Source organism: Trachemys scripta, chromosome 1, assembly GCF_013100865.1.
Source record: "Trachemys scripta elegans isolate TJP31775 chromosome 1, CAS_Tse_1.0, whole genome shotgun sequence".
NCBI classification, from domain to species: Eukaryota; Metazoa; Chordata; order Testudines; family Emydidae; genus Trachemys; species Trachemys scripta.
Genome location: NC_048298.1, coordinates 69651844 through 69665489, shown reverse-complemented (window position 1 = coordinate 69665489; position 13646 = coordinate 69651844). Strand labels below are relative to the sequence as shown.

General features: G+C 37.8%; 1 protein-coding gene across 4 annotated transcripts in view; it reads right to left on the bottom strand.

The window, feature by feature from the left end:
* Positions 1–13646, bottom strand: part of SYT1 (synaptotagmin 1) — a 506808-nt gene that overhangs the window by 478059 nt on the left and 15103 nt on the right. The gene's annotated exons all lie outside the window — the stretch shown is intronic.

The window sequence follows — 13646 nt, the reverse complement described above, 5'->3', positions numbered from 1 at the left end:
GCAGACCGACTCTTGCGGTAGCCAGCGGTCGTGATTATGTTGTGGCGTGCTGTGACCAGGATAGTAATTTAAAAAGAGCTCTGAAAAAAGTAAATTTTTAGTTTTTTTTTTTTAAATGGGTGAGATGAAATGAACTGGATTTCAGGAGGGAGCAAGTTCCACACCATCAAACCTGCCACAGCAAAGTTTTGATTGCCCACTAATACCTATCAGGTGGTGGCTCAGGGAAAAGGTCTCGAATATAACCAGGGCCATTCTCATTCAGAGCTTTATATAATCCTCCATATCCTTACAGGTATGTCACCCTCTATGTGAGCCAGTTCGAAGGAGACGGATGGAACGCATGTTTTGCTAGTCGATTTCACCCATTTTGGCTAACAGAGGAACAGTGACAATTTGGAATCTTGGGTTCTATTCCAGGTTCTGAAAGGCAGTATGTCTTGTGGTCACAGACCTTTCTGCTCTGTATTCCCCAAGAGCCTGATCTCTTTTGTCCTGGTCTTCTCCTCACACTTCCAGTTCCAGTCCCTCCTCCCTCAGCCTTTCCCCCTCCTCACTCCTTCTTCTAGTCTCCTCTCCAAGCCAGTCCCAGCATCCCCCTGCACAGCTCTTCCTCCAATCTGAACTCTCACCCCACTGACTCCCAAGAACTACTACTACTACCACCACCACCACCACATCTCCTTTGGCATCCTATTGCAGTTGCCTAGCCCAGCCAGTCCTAGCTCCTGGTTCCAGTCTCCCCTGCCCAGGCTCCTTGCCCCAATCTATTCTCTCTGCCCTCACCCCCAGCCCAGGTCAAGCTCTTGTCCCCTCTGCATTTGAGTCAGGCTGCTTCAATCTTACTGTACATGTTTAGTAGAAATAAATTAATGTATTGCTATCATTATACCTCTTTATTCATTTATAGATCAGAAATTCTCACTGTGGTCCAAATGTAATCTTTTAATCTGCCTCAAAGTTCTAAAGGAAATGAAAAGAACAATCAGAGAGCCAAATTCTGTTCTCAGTTATACCCGTGCAATCCCACTACCAGGAAATTTGACAGGAAACAAAATTTGACACATTAATTTTAACAAATAGATGCCATCAATAATCAATTCTAAGCCAAATTGCATATCAACATTGATATGTACCTAGATGCAACATTTTGAATTTGCCATGATGTGTCAGTGGCAATCATGTTAGTATGAAGTATTTATTGACCATTAAAATCACAACCAGATTGACATACTACTGTAGCAGTAAACACTATGAATCCAACTAAGTGAACTCCATTGAACCATGATGGTCAGTCAACCATATTTTTGTTAAGTTCTTTGGGGTATATCCTAACTTTGGATGATAACAGCAGCTGGCCAGTTGTTTTTTTTTTTTTTTTAAATCTATTTGTTTTTATTTTCTAGCATTCAGATTTTAGGACCAACAGAACATAATTAAGTTTTCCATTCAAATGATCAGCTCTTTCAATATACCATTCTCATGTTCACAAAAAGCAGTGTAAGTCCAGGAATATTTGGTTTTTTAAAGCCTCAAGCTCCTGGAGTCATGCCATGATGTGAAAATATCAGCTTTCATTTAACAAAAAGGTTTCAAGTCTTCATGGTTGCACAAAAAAAGGCTCAAAAATCAGAAGACAAATAAAAAGAACCTACAATTTTTAAAACTTAAAAATCTTGAAGCCATTTTAATATTTTTTTGGGCAGGAAGTTACCCAAGTGTTGAAAAACCATAAGTTATGGTATACTTAAAATGAGGGCTATTAGGTGGCAAGCACTTTTGAAAATCTGCCTCATGATCTCTTCAGCTGCAATCAACATATGCTCTTGTATTCAACTAACTTCTAGAAACAGTGAAGCACAGATCTTTAACCATAAAAGCTAAAAAGAAGAAAGAAAGTGTCACAAACAATAATATTTTAACATCCAAAGTGTTACAGCCACTTTATCACATTCACAGTGCAAGTCTCCTAGAAACCAAAGAGAATTTAGCCCAAAGAGACTTTGGAATCTTGAGCCCATCCATCATTTCAGGGGGAAAAAGGCAGCCAAAAATCCCTTCCTGGACAGAATCTTCAGAACTCTGAATTGGATGCAGAATTCTGAATCAGAATGTTTGGCTGAGGATTTAAATTTCCTACCAGTACTCACTGATCACAGTAAAACCCAGCATTATAATGTCAGAATCATCGTAACTGGGCTCACCTATCCAGGAGGAAAAGAAACCAGAAAAAAAGTTCTGGCTGTTCCTTCATTATTTTTACCCATATTTTCTGTACAACTAGCATAGTTGGAACTACTAAAATTCTTTAGCATCCCATTTTACATCACTCTGGTGATTGGGAACCTTGGAGAATCCTGTACCTTCTGGTGCAAGGCACTGCTGACAGTCATATCTGGAAGCAGATCCTCACAAAGTTGCAGAACTTCTGGAAACACCTTGTTCAGAAGTCTCCTCTCCAAGTCTCATTCTCCTGAGCCATCTAATGCCACAATCTCCATCAGTCACCACCAGGACTACACCCTCTAGTTCAGATACCGATACAGAAGACCCCTCTTTCATTTAATGTCCAAGCTACTGGTTCCTTTAAATATCTTTATTAGTAGATAAAGCTATTTCCTTTTTCTTTCCATTTGTTCACTTCTCCCTCTATTGCTGTTTTTCAGTTTCTTTTTCAAGTTCCAATCTTAATTTTTTGATTTCTTTTCTTACTGTGTCATTTGGCTAATATTTCCTCATTAGCCTAACAAACACTACAGGAAACTGACCTTGACTTGTTTGACACTCAGAAGCACTGCCAGCTTTTCTGCCACCCTAGGCGGCAGAAGGTCCCGCCCTGAAATGCTGCTTCCCACAGAGGCGGCGGAAGGTCCCGCCTCCGAAATACCACCGCAGTCGCCGCTCCCCAAATTGTAGTGCCCTAGGTAACCGCCTAGGTCGCCTAATAGGTTGCGCCAGTCCTGTTGACGCTTACTACAAAAGATCACTTTCAGTTGCATATTCTTCCAGTTCTTTTTAGTCAGTTCTTCACTATCTACAGACTAATTTACCTGTTGCACATTTTCAGGCCCCAGAGCCAAATATAGGCGTCAATTTCCTCCTCCCCCTCCAATATTATTGGAAGTGCTATTATACTAACAGAGATATACAAGTTTCTAACTCGTATAAAAATGTAACACTATTTCTATTCCCTGTGATGGCTTTTTGTCTCAGAATAATTTATAAAGAAAGGTTTCAGACAACACATTCATGAAATTAGATAGCTAGAAACTAAACTTAAAAAGGTTGAATTTATAACAAAACAAACAAAAACACTTTAAAAAACAGCTAGTAACACAATGGAATCTATGCTGGCTTTGTATACTGAAATTGGTGAACTTTGGTTCTAACGTGGTAGGTTGAACTGAACAGTTTCCTCGTTTTTAATCACATCACGTAAGTATGCCTCAGGCACATTATAAAAGGGTTTATTCCCACTGTGTGTTCCAGAGGGATTCACTAAATCTGTAAGGTTCAAGTAGATCATAAAAGACAAGACAGTAAACCTAGCTAGCTAGCTAACATTTCAAATCATGAACAATGTGACAAGAAACAACATATGTCAGAAGAGCTCAGTCATGAAGCTGATATAAGGAAATATATGGTTAAAAATTATGTCTTTTGTATACTGTTCCACGGTCTGCAACGGAACAAAACTTTCAGTCCTTAATGAGCAAAAATGAATTTGGTTCTAAACTACAAAGGTAGAGTATCACCTTCAGGCATCTTATAAGTAAAGCATGAGACGACTTGCATCTCAGTTCATTTTATTTTTTCCAAAGATACAAAAAGAGAAGAGAAAATATTCTTGAACTTCTAAAAATGCTCCCTTAAACATAATTCAATTTTACTGCACCTTTCTAGAGAAAATGCTATAAACATTCATGCCTGTTTCTAGAGAGACTGTTAGGCCAAATATGCTGAGAATTACTCTTCTCTTGTGGTGCAAAAAACAAAAACAAAAAAAATTCTTGCCTATTTACTATTCCCTACTGAATGCCACTAGTCTTCTAATGAACTAAGGGCTTGTCTTCTCAGAGCTGGCAATGTGCTCTAACTGCCACGTAGATCCTGCTGGCGCACACATACTAGGTACTTTTTAGAGTTAATTTAGTCCTGTTTCAAACACTCCTATGTTTGTGCAAACTACCTACTTTTTAGAGCTCACCAGAAGGGTCTACTCAGGGAAATTAAAGTGCAGCATGTTAGTGCGTTTTACTTATCACATTGCTCTTGTGTAGACAGGTCAAGTCCTAAGTAACTTTCAGTAAATAAGTTCAATGGTTAATAACTAAACCTACCCTTGACTGTTTTATAATTGCTTGTTTAAAAGAGGGGGTTTTTTGTTTTTGTTTTTAACCCTAGCATCATTGTCCATTAGGGATTATTTAGGGAAACATTCTTGATTTTGTGACATTTTCTTAGAATATTGTTACACAATCACTTATTACATTTTTAAAGACACTTTCAATATGTTATATTGTTAACTGGAATTACCATTTAAACATTAATAGCATACATTGTGAGATTTGTTTTATATTAGGGATTTAATCATGTATTGTTTGTGGGTTACACAGGAAAGAGAAAATCACAGCAGTATTGTCAATCTCAAGATTTTACTGAATGTCTTACAATATTTGCAATATCTTAAAGTCTCAGCTCTTAGAGTCACATGATTATGCCAGAATCACATTTCGCATTTAAAAAAAGGGGATCTACCTCTCATGGTTATAGAGAATAGCTTGAAAATGTGATTCCCTCTGCCAGGCTAAAAAACAAGCAAAACCAGACGGCAAATAAAAGAACCCAATTAAAAAAAAAAAATCTCATGTCTACTCCAAAACTCACTATAGACATTGAGGATATATCTACATTAGATTTCTTTTATACGGAGTTAACTGATTGCCAATTAACTTGAGGTAGTTAACGTATTTGACCAGTGTGGATGATCTCCAAATGCTTCTTCCAGGCAAAAAAATGTTTGTGCTTTACCTAGGGTTTGTTCCAGAATACAAACATTGGGGGTAACCACACTAGCCTTTACAAATGTACAGTTACAGGTTTAGCTGCATCTGTGTCCCCTTTGAGTGCACCCTTATAGCAGGTGCTTGGCCTTATAGCTTTTCCTGTCGTGGGCTGGAATTCTGCAATTCTCCCACTCTTAGACGGGCTCTAGGCTGCAGCACTCCAAATCCACTGTGCTTACCCTGTACAGGCCGGCTCCAGGCACCAGCGCAGCAAGCAGGTGCTTGGGGAAGCCAACGGAAAGGGGCAGCACGTCCGGCTCTTTGGTGGCAATTTGGTGGCGGGTCCCTCAGTCCCTCTTGGAGGGAAGGACTTGCCGCCGAAGTGCCGCTGATCGTGGTTTGTTTGGGTTTTTTTCACTGCTTGGGGCAGCAAAAACGCTGGAGACGGCCCTGACCCTGTTAACCCAACTGAGTTCAGGTACCCATGATTCTTCCCTGTGGGAGCCTGTGACTAGTGCTATGTAGCGACCAGGCAACCTTCTTAAAAACAGTAGGAAATAAGCAAACAGTAGGACATTTATTTACTTTAACAGTAGGAAATAAGCATTGAGGGGGGGGGACTTTAGGCAAGGTAGACATGCCTGTAGACTGTTTTAGAGATTCTTACATCCTTTGATGGTGACCTATGCAGGTCTAACTTTGGCAGACACCCGCAGCGTGCCCGTGTCTCAGTCTGGTTTCTCTGAACAGCTGCTACCTCTCTTGATAGAAGGTACCATTTAAACTTGCCAAAATTCCTTTGATCTTCTGTGTTTGCAGGCCTTTTCCTGTCCTTGCATTATCCCTTAACAGCTATCAAGTGTTTGCTGAGAAGTGGCTATCTTGAACTACAGTAGAACTTCCGAGTTATGAAAACCAGAGTTACAAACTGACTGGTCAACCACACACCTCATTTGGAACAACAAGTATGCAATCAGGCAGTGGCAGCAGACAAAAAAAAATAATACATTACAGTATGGTGTTAAATGTAAACTACTAAAAAATAAAGGGAAAGTTTAAAAAAGATTTGACAAAGTAAGGAAAACGTTTCTGTGCTTGCTTTATTTAAATTAAGACGGTTAAAAGCAGTATTTTTCTGCTGTATAGTAAAGTTTCCAAGCTGTATTAAGTCAATGTTCAGTTGTAAACTTTTGAAAGAACAACCATAATGCTTTGCTCAGTGTTATGAACATTCCATTCCTGGGGGTGTTCTTAACTCTTAGGTTCTACTGTATTCGTCTTTCCTGCCTGCTTTTCTAAACATCCCTTTATTCAGTTTATCCAATATATTCATATAGCAAACATCCTCATAATCAAGTCAACATCCAGTATTAATAAATTATTATAGAGCAGTTCCAGATGCATCTCATCAACTACCTTGAGTTAATTAACAATCAACCTGAGGTTAACAAAAAATCTAGTGTAGACTAACTTCAATGGACTTTGGATCAGCAAATCCAGCAAAGCTCTTAAGTGCACGTAACTAAGATTATATGAGCGGTCCCACTGTGGTGTATGACAAAATCCTTAAATAGAAAACTAATCTCAGGTCATATGGGACTATTCACATGTTTAATAGTAAGAAGTGGTTCCATGTATTACTGTATTGGGGCCTTAGCTAGAATACATTTAAGAATGATCCTATTCATCTACATACATACATACAGAGGATAGTTCTAATAAAGAGATCTTGTTTCACGAAATGGTCAGTGATTTTATCTCATGAAGGTGTGAAAAGGGTTGGAGTTTATTTCCATCTAGTACATATTACATTGATTTAAAACAAATATTCCATCTTCTCATAAGTGATGGATTTTGGGGGAGGGGGTTCCCACCCTTGCATATTCCAGGGAAAAATATGGCTTTATAATAAATCTTCCATACAACATGGTTCAGCTAGGAGCTAATTATCAGTATTATAGTCTTACTTCTGACTGGCTGCGGACAATGAGAAAGTAAACTCAGCAGTTGTTGAGAGCACAAGATAGCCAACAGATGGAGCAAAAGAGAAATACTTCAGGGACTGTTAACAGGAAGAAGAGATTTATTTGATGACTATTCAAAATCATTGGGAATTTTGCCTATATAACGCCTGAAGAATTTGGGTTGGATATTTTATCTAAACCCACATTTTTTTTATTATTTAGCAAACTTGTATTGGTAATTGGCTTTGTTAATATTTAGATATTCTTATGCATGTTGGCTGCCTCAAAACAAAACAAAAATTTAAGTAGTCTAGCAAATCTAGAACTGGCCTCAGATTATATTAAGCTTGAAATAAGTATGCTAGAATTGTAAATTCTTTGTGGCAAAATTCTTGTTTTGAGTTTGTAGAGCTTCTATAACACAATGCAACCCTGGCCCATGACTGGGGTTCCTAGACACTACCATAGTAATCATAATAATAAAAAAAAATCTAATCTATAGCAATGCTGGACAAGGTTCGCCAATGAGGCAAGGAAGAGAGGTACAAGTGCTAGTAACAGTTTACTTGGTAATGTAAGCTTAATATTAAAGAAAGAAAAAAAAAAAAACCTTAATATCCTCAGTCAAATATATTTTATTTACTTAAGATATGTCTAAAATTCCATACATTTCTATATATAGTAAAAAGGTGGTGAAATCAGCCTTTCAGATAGCTTTGCACAACTACATTTTACACCATCTTTTCCAGATTTTGGGCTGAGATATTTGCACATATCTATGGTTTCCAGGGACAGAAAGAAAGAAAAAAAAAATCTTAAATTGCTCTGTTTTCCAATTAAGTGATCATGTAAACATTTGACTGAGTACTGAAAGGCACTCTACAGAAGCCTATTAAGGAACATTTCATGTCATATGCAGTTTGTGTTTTAAGAGATGCAGAAATTCATTCAAGTTTGTAAAATCAAAGCATCATGCATGCAAATCAATTGCAGAACACCAAGTGAAATATGTATCAGATACAAAGAAGAATAATGACAAAACTATTCACTAGCACACTGTTAGGTAAGAATATTAGATTTTAACATATGAATGCATTACTTTAAAGTGCTTTTTCTACCTTACCAGTACAGATTGTTTGAGTGATTTGTAGCTAATAAATACATACTAGCTGGTCAATACCCAGGGAAATCTATTACATTTATTTTACAAAAAAGTAGAATTTGTGCATCTTTCTAAGCTCCTCTTTATTAGTCAATAATATCTGGCTTCACATTTCCTGCTTGAAGGCGGGGTGAGACAAACATTGACAGCTCTTTGATCTCCACTTGGACATCAGTGTCCTAATTCTATGGCAACTGAAGCCTGAAATTGATAAGTCAGAATTTCCCCACCTCCTATTTGATATCAGATCTTCAATACTTGTCAAGGCAAAACAGCAAGTTCCATGAAGCAGAGAAAAATATGCCCCAGTTGTGCCTCTTAGGTAGCACTGTTACACATTTAAGGCCTGAATCAGTGCCTACAAAGTCAATGGGAATCTTTCCATGTACATCAATGAGTCAGGCCCTTAGTTAGCTAGAATAACTAACTTTCTCCTGACCTATATCAGGACTGTCCTAATGCTTTTATCCAATTGTACTTCAGCTTCTGCCACACATGAATGAAAATAGCCTTTGGGTGGAGCTTGTGCAGGGCCTGACTTCCAAAGTGTATGTACTCAGCGCTTGTGGACAAAAAGCCCTTTTAAAGGTGTTTTAAGTTGGATACTCTAAATCACTAGTCTTATCAATAACAGTAATTTACTATTCAGTGCTGTCATTTACCAATAAGAAACTGAGGAGATGAATTCATCTGAGCCTTTTTTTTTTTTTTTTTTTTTTTTTAAGAGGGCACTAGCTCCTATCCTTGCCTGGAATGTGCAGTGAGGTCAAATCATTTATTACATTAAAATTGATTAGTTCTTATCTCACTCAACTTTTCTGAAACTATAGCAGTACAAGCAACAAACTGTTCACTGAAGAGGCTTCTTTTACATACCGGTAATTCATTTTCTGGCAGAAAGAAAGAAAACCACCCAAAACCAAATAATCCTAGTAGCACACTGACCACATCTTGAGTTTGGAGTATGACCCAAGGATATCTATTGCAAAAGCTATGAAGCACAACCTAAATGAAAAGGCATGATACATCACTACTTCTTATGATGTAGGAAAACTGGAATATAATTTGTCTTCACTTGTTGACAGGAAAATAAACCCCTCGCTCTTCCACTTGTGGAGGGAAACAAATTTAGCATGACATGTATTATGGTGGTGTTTTAAGTGTGGGGAAGGGAATCCAGGGATATATATTTAGTTTTTACAAAAAGCAGAATAGAGAAATCAATTCTGACTACCACAAAAAATAAAATAAAAATTGAACCTGTACAGAAGGTTCACTGATGTCACCAAGTGACTTGAATGACTGCTTTTCCTTTCGTTTTACTGCTCATTGTAGTAAGAAGTAGCAGTCCTTTAATTCTCTTTCGTTTCTCTCAAACGACCATTAAAGAAACAGGAAATACAATTCCAAGGGCTCTGTTCTTTGGGCTCTTTAATACTGGATACTGATAAAATGACCTTCATCATTCTGGGAAATGTTGAGATCATGCGAATAATGACAATATTTTCCACATGGGACTTCTTCATTCTTTTGCAGCTATCTGCCATGATAGCCGTCTGAACCTATACATTTACAGCTATTATTTTTAGCACTGCTGTAATATGGCAGAGCAAATGTATCTTTGATTCAAGAATGTATGTTTCTAAACACAGACAAACTTCCAGGCAAATAGATTCTAAGACCAAAGAGCCTCAGTCACAGTCTTACGTGCAATAACAAACATAAATCTATGTTTTTTTCAGTTTTAAGAACAAACATATTTCTGAAATGTTTTCTGATAAGAAAACAATGATAGGGATTAAGCCAATAGGGGTTTATGCAAATTTAACAGGCATTTGTAACCAGAATGTCATAGAGAATGATGTTCTCTCCATAGGCTCTTTGAAATGTCTCATAGAATTCTACACAAGGATAAAATTTTCTATTAATCTCTATAGTATTCTTTCATAAACAAAGATATTGATAATGTGTTACTGGAGATGATCCTTAGCATAGAAAAATGGCTTTGTGTCTCTGACTAAAATGACTAGCAATGGATGAAGGTTTCCATTACAGTATGTGGACTCAATTCCTTAAGCAATCAGTTGATGGCAATATCTTTAGGGTCCAATTCTGCAAGATGTTTTGTGTGGGTGAATCTTTTTGCTTGCGCACTAGTCCACTGACTTTAATGGGGATCTGTGTAGGTTAAGGGTCCATATGCACAGAGCACCTTTCAGGATCAGGGTCTTGAAAATGTAGACAAGCATGGAAACTACATTTTAACTTATAACCTCCCAGTGGGAATACAGTAGCAGCACTGAAAAAAATTCACCCTCTTTAACTGTCAAATAGCAACTTGAGTGACCCACTGAATCACAATAATGAACACACAGGGTCAACAATGTGGTATATAATCATCTTGTTTACTGTATTATTGACAGTTATTTTTTGATTATGAACATGGCACCTTTTGAGCCTTCCAGTATGGTAAATCTGTTTTGTCTCTTTGGCTTGCAATCAAATTTTATTACTGCACATGTATTCATTTCAAGCGGGGGGAGGGGGAGAGGAAATCAGAGAGAGTGAAGGGGAGGGAGTGGAGAAAATAAGAAAAAAATGACATATTCAATCTGGTTAGACATAATCTAGCCAGAGGCATAAACAATGAGGGACTAAAAATGAAGCTTCCCAAAAATGTGAGATTTGTTTAGATCCTTTGCCAGGATTGACCAGCACTTCTGTGGCCAAGCATATTGAGTTTTTGTTTTCAGATCAAAACTCTTCACCCCTTTGGGTTTTTGGTAGAAGTCCCTTGCCAAATTTACAACCATTTAAACATTCTTTCTGGCATTTCCTCCAATATGATGCTATGTTTTTGAACATTTCAGACATTTTAGCAGCAACACAATGAACAGAAGTTGGCCGCTAAGAAGCAAAGGCCTGGAGCAAACTCAAAATGCTAGGTCACAGTTCTGTGGTGGCATGAACATGTTTGGAAATGAGAATTAATTCTCCCTCTGTAGACAGGTGGTAGATGTCTCTGGATTTTTGCATTTCTTATCAGCTGAATCCTGTAACAGTATTATCATCAACTATGAAAAGAACTACTCCAAAGCCTTTTTAGCTGGAAATAAAAGCATTATAAATGAGAATGTTTGCTAAGAGATGGGCTCTTGTACCACTCTGAAAAGACGAGCATGTCCAGCACCTACGGCTCCCTTTGATGGCAGAGGCCTGCAGCTGAACAGATTGAGCTGTGTGTATTCCAGTCCTTGCACGCATAGGCGCCATCTGGAAGGAAGCAGCTCAATCATGAAAGCATCAAGATAAAGAAGAAAAGCATAAATTTGAGCTCCCTGTTTAAAAAGAGAGACAAGATACTTGCTTATCTCATTACTCCTGTTTTAAGGCCCAGCGAAGATGCAGTATTTCATTTATCTTCCCATTAGAAAGGTTCTTTTACCTTTAACAGCACCACTTTTTGAAAACAGAACAAGTAATTATGTGAAGTTAGTTCTTAAGCCAATGCTGATTCTGCAATAGGAGGCACCATGGGAGAAGCAGGCATATGGTCCAGCAAGATTCACAGATGATTTTTATAAGCTGATTTACAGAGGTTGATAAGCCCCACTGAATGTTAATGTATAGATTGTGTCAAATTTCAAGCCAGTTCACTCTCCCCCAGAATGAAACCCAAGGGAGAAATCACTGGGGAGGAAATGTCACTACGAATCTATTCATGGAGACTGCTCTCTCCCACCTCCCCAGTAATTTGTAGCATGGTTCCATTGAAGTAGTGCTATCAAGAACTCCCTCTGACAACAGCAGACACTTGAAGATAGCTACAGATAACCACAGAAAAATAACAGTCCGTGGTTGTATTAATTTTTCTAGGTACTCTCCATAGGGCCAGAGAAGGACAATTAGGTGTCTTCTAGTAAACATTTCTCTCCCAAAATTGACTGAGAATGAAGGTGCATCGTCTTCCACAGGCTCTAGAGAAAATAGGAGGGCAATGTTACAGAGGCAGCACAGGAGGAGGTCAATGCATGGAAGATGCTCTTACGCGCACAGTTCTCAGAGGATGATCTGGGATTTCATTATCAAATTTAATACTCAGACCAAGAAAAAAAAAAAAAAAGACAACATAAGCTAAAATTGTTAAGATTGTGTTTCACTTTATTTTAACAGGTGATAAGGTGATAAAGAGAATGAAAATTATTTCTCTTTTTTAAAAGGTCCCTTTAATCTCCTCCTCAACATTTCAACTTGTGTTTGGTCACAGGTTTTTAAAAATAAATTGTTTCCTCTATTGATGGCAACAACTTTTGCATTATTTATACTATGGTCAAAGTATAATTGGCCTCTTTCACATGAATTCATATCAAAATACAAAGGGGAAAGTAGGAGAGGGAGCGAAACCAGATACATGAGAATTTCCATACTTGTAGAGAAATCAGTTGTAGACCCACTATTTTGCATTTATATATAATTAAATTAACCTTTATAAGCCAGAAATCAAACACCAAAACATCACATTTAGCTGTTAGTTTGAAGGAAGATGGAAATGAGTGATACATTTTAGTGGCAAATGAGATCAACAAGGACGACCATTTTGCTGTGATCTGATTTTTCACATGCTGTATTGAATCTCGCTTCCTAGACTGTTCTAACTTAACACTCCTCTTTAGAGCTGATGTAAAAATAAATATATGATACTGTGAAACAACAGCCAGTCTCAGATTTAAAAAAAAAAAAAAAAAAAATCTTTATAAGCCTAAAATATACATAATATCTTATTCTCCACATTGCCAGCTTCTCTTTTATCTTTATATAGCAGAGTTCTTTTCCCCTGCATATTTTCCAGCACTACACTGAAAACGTGTTTTCACACCCCGAGGCTTTAACATCACATACTGTTCCCATTTAAAGAACTGTGATGCCATGACTTTGAGGGGGTCACAAGCTACCCAGATCTTCCGAACAAGTTCGTACAGATAAATAATACAAAATATCTTAAACGTTTTTTTATAATACAGCTCAAAAACTATAACTGCTTAGTCAACTTACACCAACATTGCAGACTGCAGAGAGGAGAAGCCATGGTTCCACCCTCATCATTCTCACCCTCTGATATTTCTGGCACTACCGTTGGTGCTGAACTCCTTGGTTCCTTCAACATGACGGGCCTGATCTGAAGCTTAATGAAGACCATGGCAGTTTTCCCATGGACTTCAATGTGCATTGGAGAATGCCTCAGGAATCACAGTTATTGATAAACCTTGTGCAATAGCAATAAGACAGGGGGAAACTTCTTTTCACCCTCTCCCTGTTACCCTTGAACACTTGTAGGCAGGTAGACAAATATCTACCCTTTTATCTTTAACCACTGCCCACATCACATTCAGGACATAAAGAAAACTTTTTTCCCCCCAAAAGCATTGTGCTAGGTCTTCATTTAAAGTTTTACTGGCTCTTAACTTTACAACTTTCTAAGCAGCCAATAGTAAAGTTTTAATTACCATTCAAAAT